Genomic DNA, 16,160 nt, shown 5'->3' with positions numbered 1-16,160 from the left:
AAGTTGCATTTATTTGCGCTGTGAGAGATTGTTTTTTGGTTCATTGGGGTGTGAGCCCTGGTCTAGCAACAGCCACGATCCCTTGCATGCTGAACCACAAAAAGTCACTAAATTAACCTGCGCTTAACCCTGGGTAGCTTTGCACAAAAAGCAGTAAGGCTTAACTTAGAGGCAATGTCTAAAGTATTTATGTAGCATACAAACACTAACAAATTGAAAATACAACACAAGAAAATTCTCAAACCGATTTATAAACATTAAGTAAATTTTAATAAATAATTTGGCACAAAAAAGACAAAAATCTGATAAGTAGAACCAGAGTGATACATTTTTAAAGTTTTTTAGTGAAAACTAGCTCATAAAAGATCAAGGACATCTAGTCGTGCAAGACTGGGTCAAAGTCAAGAATATGTCTGACCCTGATGGAACATGGTTTGGATACAAGAAGTGGATTGGGCCCAGTCAGCGCTAACCTTTGAACTTAGAAAAAAATATGAGAAAAAGTGTCTGAGAAGGTAAAGCCCAGCAGGGCAAGACTGAAATAGGAGGAGGTGTCCGTGAGGAGGGGGCGTCGTCATCGGATGCCCTTGGGACGAAGCCGCTGTGAAGATTTCTACGTTTAGACTTAGTCGCCGAAATGGAAGTCGAAAGTCTGCAGTAGGAGGAGGCAGATGACTGTAGGTAAAGAGAATTACACGAGGAGGGATACACTTTTGGCCAAGGACCGTTGAAACAGATTTGCTTCTGTGGAGAAGACCATAGCGAGAGAAACCGCAAAGTCATCTGACTGGTGATGCACCTCGGTGGATAAGCAAGCAGGTTGGTCCAAGTCTCCTCCTTGTTCTAGATGCAGTTTTGGGATTTGGCCATCTGAGCACCTTTAGTGCCACAACCAAGGGTCCAGGACTGGTGGGACACCTCTTGGGGGTTCAGGACTCACTGAGGCTGGGCCCAGGTGCAGGTTCAAGGTGGTGGGATCCTTTTGTGTCCCTGTGGCTGTGACCAGGAGGCCATCAAACCAGCCCTCGGAGTCGCTCTGGGAGTCTTGGATGCAGGGGAAGGTGTAGAGCTCAATAGCAGGGCTGGCCTCTGAGGGGTGAAGGCAGGCCTCAGGCACCAAATCAGTACTTTCAGGTACAGTAGCAGTCTAGCAGAGTGCACAGCAGCAGGTAGTCCTGTGAGACTCCTTCCGCAGGTGAAGAGTGGATCCGAAGGTCCTATTTTTATACCCTGGCGCCGTTCTTCTGGAAGGTGGGAGAAAAATCCGGAAAGGTTCTTTAAAGTGCACAGAATTTCTTGACTCTTTTGCTCTGGCCCCAGACTGGCTGCAGTGGCAATCTGGGGTCACTAGGCCCTTTGTGTGAAGGCAGAGCACAGGCTATTCAGTTGTAAGTGGGGCTGTGCTCAGTTCCACTATCCATCCTGCCAGCATATGGCCCATTGCGGCACACCTAATCCCTCTATTGTGTGACTGGTAGGAATTCACAAAGTCTGTCAGCTATACCCAGTCATGTGACCCCGGACAGGTTACAGGCGCAAAGGGCATAAAAATATCAACTTTCTAAAGGTGGCATCTTCAAAAGTGTAATGAAAAATCACCCTTTACCATAAAAGAGGGTTTATCATTACAATTTCATAGGTACTAAACATGAGGTAGCTACCTGCTCCCAATTTGGAAATTACAGCTTATTAAATGTAATAAGGAATCCCTAATGTTATCCTATGGGAAGAATAGGCCTCACAGTAGTGAAAAATGAATTTAGGAATTTTTCACTACTAGGACATGTAAAACTTAAAATTGCATGTCGTACATTTTAATTACACAGCTCACTGCCCTCTGGGCTAACTAGGGCCTGCCTTAGGGATAACTCATATGTAATAAAAGGGGAGTTTGGTTTTAATACCAAATCGACATGGAAGTTTAACACTGCTTTTAGGCTGCTTTTAAGCTGCAATGGCAGGCCTGGGACATGTTTAAAGGTGCTACTTAAGTGGATGGCACAATACGTGCTGCAGGCCCTCTGGTAGCATTTAAATTACGGGCCTTGGGGATATGGTATACCACGCTACAAGGGACTTACAAATAAATTAAATATGCCAATCAGGTATAAGCCAAGCAAACATGTGCAGAGGAGTGAGAACAAACACTTTAGTACTGGTTAGCAGTGGTAAAGAGCACAGAGTCCTAAGGCCAACAAAAACGAATTTCAGCACCAAAAATGTAGGTAAGTAGGCAAAAGGTTTGGGGTAAGCCCACCCTAAGGCTGACAGGTCTAACACTTTCCTTTTTCATCATCACAAATAACCAAAGATACACAGTTGGACCATTGAGACGGAGCACCTGGGCTTAATGGCATCCTCCAGGCTATCTTTAAGGTCAGTCCTGTATATGGGACCACCAAAATGGCATAGATATTTAACAATGTCCAACAGACACAGGCTGTTCTAGAATCCCAGAGAGGATCAATAGTCAACCCAATTTATAAAGGAGGTGACCAGTCTCAATCTGGTAACTACCATCACAAAGCCCTCCTGGATAATGAAGTCAAGTATTTTGCTGCACTCCTACTAAGGGAGCTCATAAATTGGGCAAAAGATAAGAAAAGTAAAATGATAAAGCAAACACGCTTCACTCACGGAACCGGCACAATGACCAATATCATGGCACTCGCTCTCATCTCTGAGCAAGAGTTAAAAAGAAACAATTGTTACATCTATGTTTCATAGATTTAAGCCTGCTTTTACATGTGTACAACGTAACATACTGAGTGCCAAATCAGCACAATGGGAAATACCATATGACCTCTAAAAAGCAGTAAGGTTACAATACATAAGCAGGAGGCGGCACTCTTCTGTCAAGGAAAATAGCCTCACATTAGGGCCTTAAACAGGGGTGTATCTTGATGCCTTATTTATTTATTTAACCTTCTTTTGCTGACATGACCCCGGCAGTGGATGCAGTAAACTCACACCCACCAAAATTAGGAAGGCTGCACATCTCAAACCTGCTGTAGGTTGATGGAGTGACCCTCTTTAGTCAAACCAGGTTTCGACTTCAGTGTTTAATTGATGAACTCTCCTGTTATACAACCGCAAATGGCATGGTAATCAACCAGAAAAAACAAGGTTATTGTTATAAAAAAATTAAAAAATAAGGGGGAACTGCAATTGGTACATGTGCTGATAGCCACTTGAAAAGGGTAAGTGAGTGTAAATACTTTGGAGTAGTATTCAACGCAAAAGGCTTCTTTCAACCCTAAAAACAAACTCATGGAAAGGCAACATATTATTATCCACTACTGAGAGACCCGGTTTGGCACCTGTACTAAAGATCATATCAGCCAAACTTCTCCTAACCCTGACATATGGTAGTCAAGTCGTTTGTGGCCAGGATGCAGCCCTATTAGATTTAATTTCCTCAAAAACCTATACATCCTCATCAACTCACCCCAAAACGCATCTCCAGCTCAGATGAAATTTGGACTAACTAAACAAAAAACTGCAAGAAAAGGGGCTTATATCAAAGGCTGAAGACGTCAACTGACAACTCTTTAAATAAAGTCTTATGGGCAGAAATAGCGACTAGCCCAGGTACACCAGCAAGACTTTACTTAGACTCTGCCATGCAAGCTTTTGGGAAACAATAACTCTTGAACCTTGCAATGTTCTCTGCTTTAAAAAAAAAATCAGTAGTACAGTGAGGAGGCTGTCCATTGTTAAGGACTTGGTGGCCTTATCAAACAGGTTGCATGCTTGTATGGTATTAAAAAACTATATAATTCTTAAACCAGAGCAATACCTTCAGTTGGGATATGCTATGTATCTAAAACAAAAACTTATGACTTATCAATTTAGACACTTGTGATACTCAAATACAATTTGCCATAGCTTCAGCTCACAGAGTCAACCATCTGTCAGTTATGTAGGTCAGCCAAAGAGGACCTTGTTCACCTAGGGTCAGATGTACCAAGGTGAGTGTTTGTGATTACCATATAGCGATTTTTTGTGATTCGCTATTTGGTAACACATTTTGCGATTCCCAGCGGATCGCAAATTGATTTACCTCATTAATATTCATGAGGTAGGTCTCGGTTTGCGACCCATTGGGAATCGCAAAAATCACAGGTATGCTTCAATAAAGCAATTTTTTTTAGATGCTGTTCGTTTCCCATAAAAGAAAAAGGGATGCGTTTCAAAATAAAAATTAAAAGTTTTCTTTTAATTTTTTAAGAGTCCATGGGACTCTAAACATTCACAATTTGAGAATGGGTTACCACCTACTTAAAGTTGTTGGTAAAATGCAAATGTTTTGTGACCACATTTTGGTCGCAAAACATTCACACATACCACTGCAATTCAGTATTAGTATCAGTATTAAACACTCCCCTTCCTAATTCAGAATTGCAAATCCAATTTGGTATTCAGTAATAGATTACAGAATCGTAAAATTGTGCCTTTGTACATTGAAAAATGCCTATTTTTTAGTTTGCAAATGGCCTGATTTTGCTGACTGGACCGTTTGTGAATGAAAAAAGATTTGTACATATGGCCCCTAGTTTTTATTTGTTCTGGACCTTTAATGGACAGAAGAGAGCTTCTGAGAGTATCTTTTAATCAGCGTGGCATTCGCTCCTGTAGAAAAGCAATGCTTGGATGTTTTAACCCTAAGGACACAATCCTGAACTGCCGGATTATACAATTTCTATTAAGAGCTGATTTAAAATTGAAGAGACTGTAATGTTCTAAGATTATGATCACAGAGTCTTTACGAATCTGTGAGTCACGGGAGTCCAAATTCCTTTTTAAGTCGCACGTGTCTTTATTAGGTGTTTTGATTGAATGAATGATGTACTTTGCTCTAAAATCTTAATCCTGCGCAAAGAAGTGGTACTGTATGCATTGGTTTTAACTAAATATGCATAAAAAAACATGGGTCAGCTATGGTCCATAAAATAATGAAACTTACATATTTCCCAAAGTATGCGTATCCAAAAAGAAGTGCTAAATCTGAAAAAGTTATAAATAGTTTCAGAAACTGTCAAAAGCTTTCACACTCTAAGGGGTCTATTAGCATGGCGGTCAGAAAACCACCCTACCGCCATGGAAGAGGAAATCAACCGCCCGCCGGTACCGGGGAAACACCGGCGGCTAAATTAGGAACAACCGCCAAAAAACACAGACCGCGGTGGAACGAGGCAAAGAAAAAACGCCCGTAGCGGGCAGAGATGGCCAAAACCCATCCGTGGTGGTTGGTTTCACGGCGGAAAACAATCAAACCGCCGTCAGGGCAGCGGAGACACCGCACGGAAAATTAGGATATCCCCGATGGTCCAGCGGTACGTTCCGCTGTTTCCGACCACCGCAGTCGCAAACAGTGAAGAATGGGAGAGCCGGCGGAAGAGCAGCAGCATAGCCACCGCTGCGGACAAATATGGCGGTTGACAGAAAAAACTCACAACAAGGTCACAAAGTGTACACAGCAAACTAGGCATGCCATCCAAAAACACAAAACACACCCCAATGACACAACCATATGACAAATACAAAAATACAAATCCCAGGACAACCCACACAACACACCTGACAGCAATACCCCATTTGGACACACCAACAAAGCTGAGTATAAAACCAGCCCCTTCCCTGACCACAATCCTTTGCAAAACTCCACAACTGAAGGGCCCAACACCAGAGCGCAAAGGAGAGGCAAATCAACACACCATCACTACTCACACCACACACAGCCCCCCACCACCTCCACTGCTGCACCTCTAACCCACTGCACATCACACACCATACACATCACCACCACCCCCACCACTCACACCCTTGCACCCATAACCCCTTTTCAACACATCACACACCATGGCAACACAGAAAATGCCCAAATTCACAGAGAGTGAGTTGAAGGTCATGGTAGATGAGATAGTCAGAGTGGAACCACAACTGTTTGGTATCCTGGTCCAATAGACACCATTAGCCACAAGAGCACAAATGTGGGCAAGGATGGTCGATAAGGTCAATGCATTAGGGACCCCCCCCGCGATCAAAAAAGGAAATCATGAAGCGGTGGCACGACCTGTAGAGGGTTGTGAAAGAGAAGAGGAGCAAGAACCGTGAGCTGGCTCAGAGGACTGGAGGTGGCCCTCCCATCCCACCAAAAACATTCAATGCATGGGAGGAGAAGGTGCTTGCCATACTGCATCCAGAGAGTCTCACAGGAGTAGCCGGGGAAGTGGAGGCTGGTAAGTACAAACATATGACTACCACCACACTGCTATGTACTGTCTTGCACAACTAAAAAGCTACACCTCCTAGGCCCAACTACATTCATCTGCACCACACACTCCCCAACACATGTCTCAGAGATCCAACATTCACTCCCTCACATTCACCCCAAATGTAGCTAGCAACATTACCATGGGGGCATGTGCACAGGCAGCCAGCACTACAACTCCCCCAGGCCCCCTTGTCCCACAGCTTAGCAAGATGGAGCACTCCTCCCACCCCACCCAGAAGCATGTGTCAGACATAGCATTGCTCTCTTCAAACTGACAGGTAGGTAGCCATCTTCACAGGGAGAGTGTTTGGGGGTGGGAGGCCTGAACTACTACTCCCACCATGCCCCCTTGTCCCCCAGCTCATCAAGATGGAGCACTTCCTCGCACCCAGATGCATGTAGCAGCCATACTATCACTACAAACAAACTAACAGGTAGGTAAACAGTTATCAGGGTCATACTGTTTGTGGATGGGAGTCCTGCACTACTACTCCCACCATGCACCCTTGTCCCCAGCCCATCAAGATGGAGAACCCCCCCCCACTGAAGCAGTCGGAAGCCATTGTATCTCCCAAACAAACCAACAGGTAGGCAGCCATCTTCCCAGGGAGGAGTGTCTGTGGGTGGGAATACTGCACTACAACTCCCACCAGGTAGCCCTGTCCCACCCTGAGCAGGATGGAGCACCATCCCCACCCAGAAGCATGTGGCAGCCATTGCATTGTTCACCCTCATCTAACAGGTAGGTTGCCATCTTACCATGGAGGGTGTATGTGCACCTAGCCAGTCTTCTCAAAACGCATGGTGCCATATGACAACACCAGCCCTCTCATTGCACAAACATACACGCAGATCCTATTGCCACTCACAGTGTACAGACAGCTAAGCAAATGAGACTGTCACAGCAACCAAAGTGTGACACACCAATGCACATGTAGAAGAAAGTCTGTGCACAATCATGCACAGCACTGAATGACATGTGAAAGTGACATGGGGCCAGAGCAATAAGGACCATATGAAAACAAAGAATGCATGGTTGGTGGTACAGATCAAGATATGCACATGACAAGACAAAGGTATGCATGAGCTGACAATGGCCAGTTCATGCCCAGATGTAACGTCTGCCAGGGCAAAGTAATCAACAAAGAGTCCTCACAGGAAATCTTTGTTGCGCTAGTCCCTAGATGGCAACATGTCCTTGTAATCACAAATTATGCACGTGGTGCATGGTATGTATTGACACCTCACACCATGGACAAGTAATGCATGTACTACAGCATCATGTCAGGAGGCACAGTAGTGCACATAGAAAATAATGAGATGATTAGTCAACTGTGTGGTGTACAAACAGTGAATGATACACAGCCAACACAAAGCTTGTGGGTTGCACTACAATGACCATTTCCCATCTGACCTACAGGTGACCAAGAACTGACTGAAGAGGACAACACCAGCAACCTGCAGAGCCAGTCTCCCCCCCCCCTCCCCGGAACATGGACTCTCAGATGTTGACTTCCGGGATTCATTGGACGAGAAGCTCGAAACCGGCCCATCTAGTGTGCTAGGGTGCAACAGGTCCCAGGACCCCATCGTCCTCCCACCACATCTGCTGCAATACCAACGTCTCTGCAGACCCCTGCTGTTACGGACTGTGTGTCCTCAACCACCACCATCACCACCACCAGTGCTGCCTGCAACACTCCCCCTGTCTCAGAGGACGACCACCCCACCCCACCCCAACAACTGAGGAGGGTAGGGAAAGGATGCGGGTGCCTACAGTGGTGAGGTAACAGGTCCGTGGCAGCAGTGCTGGTGGGAGGGGCAGGGTCACTCACAGACAACCTGAGGCTGGGACCCAATCTCTGGACCACATAAACAGAGTAATTGGGGCCTATGAACAGGCCCAGGGGCGAACGGGCCGGTCTGAAGAAGTGTTCCCGTGAGCTCCTCCTGCTGATGAAGTCCACCGACACCCGCATGGGCCAAATTGTGGACCTCTTGGTCCAGCAAGTGACGGTACTTAGGGACAGGCCTGCGGCACAGACAACATCTCCACCTCCCCCTGCTGGTCTGCAGGATGACAGTTCACCATCCTCCCCTGCGGCCACAGAGAGGGGTGAGTCCTCAGACCCCACTGGCCCTACAGCAGAGGCCCTCGCTGCCTAACGACGAAGGGGCCGTCCCATGAAATCCCTGGGAGTAACCCATGGCAAAGCACCTGCCAAACGTCAGACACGGAGCCAGCCCTGATGGCAACCCTCTTCACCACTGCATTGACTTTTTGGACTGTCCTTCCCCACACTGCCTTGTGAATGGCATCTGTCTGTTGGACTGGGCCACCACATCAATGTGGTGACTACTCGATTATCTCATTTACCATAACTGTCAACTCACTGCGTCACATCAATGTAAATGTTCACCCACCCTCACATGTCACCATTATAAATAAATACTCCTTACATAAATGTTGTTGCTTCTGCTCTGTCTTTATTCCAGGATGTGCAGTCTTCACCATGATTACAATGTACCAGGAGTATGGAATGTATGTAGGCAAGGAGAGGTTGAAGGCACCTAGGAAAACACAACAGAACAACATTCACTAGTCTGGGTGTGGCATCACAGACATCACACAACAATTACCATCAAGATAATCCAACATGCACACATCCCAATGGGCAACAAGTGCCAACATACACATCCTGTAGATGTTCCAAAATAACCTGTCCCAGAAACATTGTCAGCCACCACTGAGTCAACAACCGGCTGCAGTCACAAATCTCACATACACCTTCACAACAACAGCAACATCACCAGACAATGGGTCCATTGTACATTGTCACTCACCTTCAAGTAAAGTAGCGGCTGATGAGCTGTTGTTGTAGGTCAACACCTTCCTCCTCTCCACTGTCCTCATCACTGGACACGGGTTGGTTTGCAGGCGGGGGCCTTGGCTGCTCATCATCATCCTGGATCAGGGGATCTCCTTGCAAATTGGTAGGTTGTGGAGCATGCAGCATGCCACTACAATCTGACACACCTTCCTGGGCGAGTACATCAGTGCACCCCGGGTCTTGTCCAGGCAGCGGAAACGTGACTTCAGCAGACCAAAAGTACGCTCCACCACACGACGTGTCCTCCCATGGGCATCACTGTAGCGGACTTCAGCTGGTGTCCTGGGATTCCACAGTGGGCTCAGCAAACAAGGACGGTTGGGATATGTAGAGTCACCTAGGTGTGACAAACCCCAATGAACATTGCAATATTGCTGTGGCAGAGTATAGCAGGTCACACACACAGCACGCTATTGACTAGGCATACCCACCCACAATCCATACACGCTCAGGAAGCAGATTAGCCATTAGCTGTGGTACAATGCTGTTACGCAGGATGTATGAGTCATGGGCCAAGCCTGGAAATTTGGCACACACATCCGAGATGATCATATCCGCCTGGCACACCACTTGCACATTTACGAAGTGGTAATGTTTACGATTCCTGTAGATGTGCTCACGTGCCTGTGGTGGTGCAAGCCCAACATGGCTGCAATCAATGGCACCAACAACATGGGGGATGTGCCCAAGGGGATACAAATCTCCCTTCACAGCCGCCAATTCAGGCCCCCTGGGGAAATGGATATAACTGTCCTTGTAGATCATCATAGCGGACAGAACATCACGCAGCACTATGCTGAACATAGGTTGCGACATCCCACCTGCGCTGGACACCGTGTGCTGGAATGATCCAGTGGCAAAAAAATGCAGGGCCGCCATCACCTTAGACGTTGGGGTGAAAGCGTTTGTATATGTTCTGCGAGGCTTCAGGTGGGGCTCCAACATAGCACAAAGGGTCTGTAGGGTGGCTCTATCCAGACAAAGTTTCCGCATGATCACCTCATCCTCCATGTCTGCCAGCACTGTGAAGGGACGATGCAGATTCGTTCTCCTCCTAGTTGAGAAGAAAGTGGACACATGTCAATTCAATACATCATGAGATGGGCACAGCATCTCACGTTTTGGCTGACACAACGCCAACAATGACTGTCATCAAAATTGAGTTACAGACCAGCTTACATGTAGGGACACCTTCAGCTACACTAATCATACACTTGTCAACTTACACACAGCAAGTACCTCCAAAACGACCTCAGTCTATGAGAATGCACATAGGGATATGGCCACATTTACCATGGGCAAGCCTTTGAGTATATCATCCAGCATATGTGTAAAAATGCAACAACACTGTCTCATACCTAGCTGCTGTACCTGACACACCTTCAGGCATCAGTTGAACCTGGCACACATCAACAACACAATGCCCACAGGCTGAGCGTAAATGACGAGTGTGTGCATGATCAAACATAAGAGGACAGGCAAATCTGAACATTCTTCATTGAGACAAACACCGCTGTGATTTTCACTGCACTTCAACACATTGACATGTGTACACATTGGAGAGTCCATAACAACACTGTCCTGTGTACAGGCCCATCAATATCACAAGTGACATGTGAGGGAGTAAATGCATACACAAACATGGCATGTGTAGTCAGCAGTGGGGTAAATGGAACATTGGCATTGTATGCACAATGATGTGCCATTAACCATGTGGCCACTGTGCACTGTTGATGACTTGCAGATGGCCATTGACACAGCATGATGTGTCCATTGGTGCTGTCAAAGTAATCTGCCACCCAAATCCCGGCCACCCATATCAATGCATGGCACCCAAATCCCGGTAGCCACCGCCTGGCACCAGCGGTGTGTCACCGCCATGGACCATGGCACAATTGCGGTAGTGATAGGTACATATGTATCGCAAAATGGCGGTTGGCATGCTCCACCACCCAAATACCAGCCACCCATATCTATGTATGGCACCCAAATCCCAGTAGCCACCACCTGGCACCTGCAGTATGTCACCGCCATGGACCATGACACAATTGCAGAAGTGATAGGTACATATGTATCGCAAAATGGCGGTTGGCATGCTCCGCCACCCAAATCCCGGCCACCCATATCAATATATGGCACCCAAATCCCGGTAGCCACCGCCTGGCACCAGCGGTCTGTCACCGCCATGGACCATGCCCTTACAGCCAATGGGAAGCGCAATCACGGTAGCATGATGCAATTTTCAAAATCGCCATAGGCGTGCTCTGCCACCGCGGGGCCAGTCATTGAATGCAATTGAAAGATGCACTACCGCGGCAGCGTACGCCTGGCCCCTACGGTGTGTCACCACCATGGACCATGCGCTTACAGCCAATGGGAAGCGCAATCGCTGTAGCATGATGCAATTTTGAAAATCGCGGTAGGCGTGCTCCGCCACCACGAATCCGGTCATTGGATGAATTTGAAAAAGGCAGACCTGGAACACCAATTGCAGCACCTTAGCACCACTGAAACGACCCCAGGGGGATATATATGGGTGGGAGAGAGCCTCACATCTCCACTGCTCCCAGAGCCTACTGCCTGAGACCCCTCATCTGCTGCTGCCTCCAAAGACTGCGGCCTGAGACCCCTCACCTGCTGCTGCCTCCAGGGACTGCTGACTGAGACCCCTCATCAGCTGCTGCCTCCAGGGACTGCTGCCTGAGATCCCTCACCTGCTGCTGCCTCCAGGGACTGCTGCCTGAGACCCCTCACCTGCTGCTGCCTCCAGGGACTGCTGCCTGATACCCTTCATCTGCTGCTGGCTCCAGGGACTGCTGCCTGAGACCCCTTACTTGCTGCTGCCGCCACTGCTGTCTCATGTCCACAGTGATGGCAAGGACTGAGAAGATTTGTGCCAGTCCCTTCACCAGCAAGGAGCTGGAGGTCCTGGTGGACGAGGTGCTCACTCAGTACCCGAGGCTATATGGTGCCCCTAATGTCGTGGTAAGTCTTCAACAGTGGGAGTGAGAATTCAGGGGGGGCACACATGTAGTTGGTCTGATGCAGTATGTGCCTGAGGGTGTGGGGTTGTGTCATGCACTGCCTAACATGCTTTCTCCAGGGGGAAGGGGGTGTACCCTATTCCACACGTTTCCCTACCTGCACATCAAGATTTGAGGATGTTGTCTTACAGTTATGCAGCAAGTTGGTAATGCAGGAGTCAGGACAGTGATTGCTTGTGTGAATGACTGTGTGGGTCCCTGTTGTCCATCTCAATGTGAGCCCACCTGGCCTTCACAGTCACCATCCAAAATGACAAGGACACATCACTGAACTTACAGAGTTTTACATGTGTTGCATCTCATTGCACTCCAGCAATGAGCCATCTCAGCCCTGTAGATTGCACACGACAGGCCTCGTGAGAAGAGTGTGGGTTTGTGAGATCATGTCCCTCAATGTGAGATCCATGACACAGTGAGCTATTCACAGGGCAAGGACATTGAGGGCTGTGCAGTGTTGGACACAGTGAGTCAACCCCCAAACACATGTTGATATGGGATGTATGTCTTGCTCAACCTAGAAATAGAGAGTAGATGTGGGCAGACTACACATGGCTTTTTGTGCTGGCATCCTGCATGTGTATGAGATGTGCAGGTACTGTGTCCCCTCACACCTGCATGCATGTACGTGTGCTTTTCCCTTGCAGATGTACAATGTGAGATGCATTTTTGTCTCAGAAAAACAGATCTGTGGATTTGGGATGAGTCATCATCATGCTAATGTCCTGAGGGATTTTGTTACATAACACTGTGTCACTGATGTTTTCCCACTCTTGTCTCCCGTGCCTGCAGCACAAAGTACAGCAGCGCAAGGCCATGTGGAGGGCCATTGCAACCAAGGTGCGGGCTCTGGGTGTCTCAAACCGATGGCGCACCCACAGCCACAAGAGGTGGGACGACATCTGCCGGCTGGCAAAGAACGTGGCGGAGATGACACTGGGGCTGCTCCCTCGCACTGGCAGGTTGGCACTGCACAGCATGACACCAATGATGGGCCGCATCTTGGCCGTGACACAGCCTGAGCAGGATGCACGTTTGAAGGAGCATCAGCAGCAAGCTAGGGGTGAGTATTCTGGGAAGGGTGACTTTCGCTGTGAGTGGCTGCATGTGTTCACAGCCTGTGCCAGCGCTGGCCAATGTGATGTTGGTAGTGTGATGTAGGGGTGGGCGGAATTTGCGTAATAGCGTTACGCAAATCTCCGCGAAACGGTAAAAAATCTCCGCGAACACGCATTAATTCCACGAACACGCGGAATTGCTTGTTCGCGATACTTTTTTCCTGTTCGCGATCGCTGTTTGCGTACTCGCGGTGAAATATCTCGCGAACACGCAAATTGAGAACGCGAACAAGCAAAAAATTTCGCGAAGTCGCGAAACGCAGATTTTTGGGCAATTTCGCGTTCACCGCGGAACGCGAAATTACCCAAATTCCGCAAATTCCGCGAACGGAACGGGATTTACCGCCCAGGCCTAGTGTGATGCAGTGTTTTTTAAGTGGCCTCTGTGCTGGGTGCAGCTGTCATGCATTTGCCCTACCTGTACTTCCTAATGTAATTTGAGTACTGGGCATTTCCATTGCATTCTGAGTTGTGGGCTTCAGGTATCGTCTGCATTGGGGTAGTCTGGGAAATCCCATGGAAGTGAACAGCAGTGTGCCTGTTCTGAGTGTGCTTTCATCAATGCGTACATTGCCTGACCTCAGATTTGTGGGGCTTAGACATCTGAAACCATTGTGCAACAGTAGTTGTGTCCCAAAGTACAACATGGTGGATGGCATGGGCTCATGTCCATTGTTGAATGTCATGTTGTAGTCTGTATCTGTGTTGTCACCTCCTGCTCCATCCAGATCTGACAGTGGCAACATGTTGTAGGCTTCATCCTTGCCCCCATAATGGCCCTTGGTGTGCTCTGAGCTATTTGTGTGTCTGGTGGAACGGAGCCAGCAGCAGGCTGTTGTGCTGTGTGGTCATCACATGGCTCATTTATGCCTGGTTTTATTGTTTACACGCACTGTTTGAGTCAAAAAAGTGAGTTAGCACAATGTTATTGCACAGGGTGGTGTGCAACATGTAGATTTAGTCATCTTCAGTGATGCTTTACTTGTATATGTTTGTTATGTTGCTGCCACTGAACTCACCCTACTTCTCTCTCTCATGCAGCATCTCCCATGGTCACGGAGGGACAGGGGATGGACACTAGTGGTGGGGAATCAAGCACAACACATGCACATGAGCACAGTGACACAGATGTGAAGAGCGTCTCGGAGGGGGACAGGAGTCTGCTGGAGGAATCACAGCCAGAGACGCAAAGCTCAACGTCATCTGATGCCAGCGGTGACGCATCCATGTTGGTGGGCACAGGGTATTGGGACTCTGCCTCATCCTCTACTACACAGTGAACAGTGCCCATCCTCCCAGCCACTTCCTCTGGTGCTGCCCGTGTTCGCCCCAGTAAGAAGGGAAGAGTGTCCTTCACCCCAGCCACCGCTGCCCCTGCCCCTGTCCCCCCTGCTGCCATCAGTGCTGTGTCTGTGGGCCAGCTGTGTGTGGGCCAGACAGCTCTCCTTAATACCTTCATAGACCACGACAAAAAATTGGCACAGGTGGTTGCTTTCATGGAGGGCATACATTCAGATGTGGGTGGGCTGCACCGGACTGTCCAGTCTTTGTCCTCCGCAGTGACAGCAGCCCTAAAACTGGCACAATCTCGTAGTCCAGCTCCAGTCCCTTTGTCCACCCCCCTGCCAGTGGCCACATCTGACGATAGTGACCATGCTCCACAGACCTCAAGGTCACGATACAGCACACAAAGCACACAGCAGCAGCCCAAGCGGTCCAGAGCGCCGATACCATCCCCACATAGAACTAAAGCCACCCCAGAATGCAAAGACAAAAGTCCGTCAGGCGACACCAAGACCCAAAAAGCAAAGAAGCCGACCTCAGGGTCACATGCCTCAGAGGCATCCCCAGCCAAGGACTATCTTGTCCCAAAAGCGTCTCGCAAAGACAAGCAGCGAGTTTCCATGCCCACTGAGAAGATGGTGCCTGCCAAGGGTACACATAATAAGGGCTCAAAGGCAGATTCACCCACTACCTCGACTCCCATTCCAAGCTCAGTGAAGCAGGGAAAGGAGGGCACTGTAGGGGGAACACCTGGTAATCAGGGGATGGAGGGGCAAAGGCAAGGCCAGGGGAAGCGTACCGCTGGAACCAGCACGTCCCCAGAGGGAGGACCAACGTGTGCACCTGATGCTGCTTTGGTGGTGAGTGTGCCTGTGGTGTCCACACCACTTCCCATTAGTCCCAAATCAGGGAAGCCATTTAAAATCCCCAAGAAGTGGAAAGACACCCCTCCACAATCTCCCACCCACACTGTGTCTCACGTCAGCATGACTCCACCATCACATGCCACTACACCACCTGGTCCAAGCAGCCCTCTGCTTTCCAAGCCACTGATAGCTCTACCTCAGCTGGGCCTCTCTCTCCCCAGTCAAGGTGTCACAAATTTGCCATAAATTCAGAATGTTAGCCCACTAGTTGCTTATTAGATCACTGTAGTAAAGCTACTGCTCACCAGGGAAGTCTGCTGCTGGTATTGAAAGTGCATGTTTCAGTCTGCATGTCAGAATTTTTTAATGGAATAGAAGAGGATTTGAGAAGTCACTCAAAATGTGCCCTAATTTTTCTTTCTGCAGCACTAATCATACTTTCTATGGCAAAATGAACCCCCTCATGTTGTTCCCTTTTAAATTAAATGTTTTAAGAGTGACCACTTTATTCCAACCAAGATGGCTTCAGGTGTGCCATACGTTTGTCATAAGTAGGACTGTTAGCGCTCTAGTTGATCTTTAGAACACTCTGGGAAGCTGCAGTAGAACACAAAGGAATCAACTGACAGTCTCTGCCCTTGTTGGCTGTACATGTTTTAGTGAGAATGTCAGACTTCATTCTC

This window comes from Triturus cristatus, chromosome 6 (assembly GCF_964204655.1).
Source record: "Triturus cristatus chromosome 6, aTriCri1.1, whole genome shotgun sequence".
NCBI classification, from domain to species: domain Eukaryota; kingdom Metazoa; phylum Chordata; class Amphibia; order Caudata; family Salamandridae; genus Triturus; species Triturus cristatus.
Note: the sequence above shows the minus strand (reverse complement) of the source record.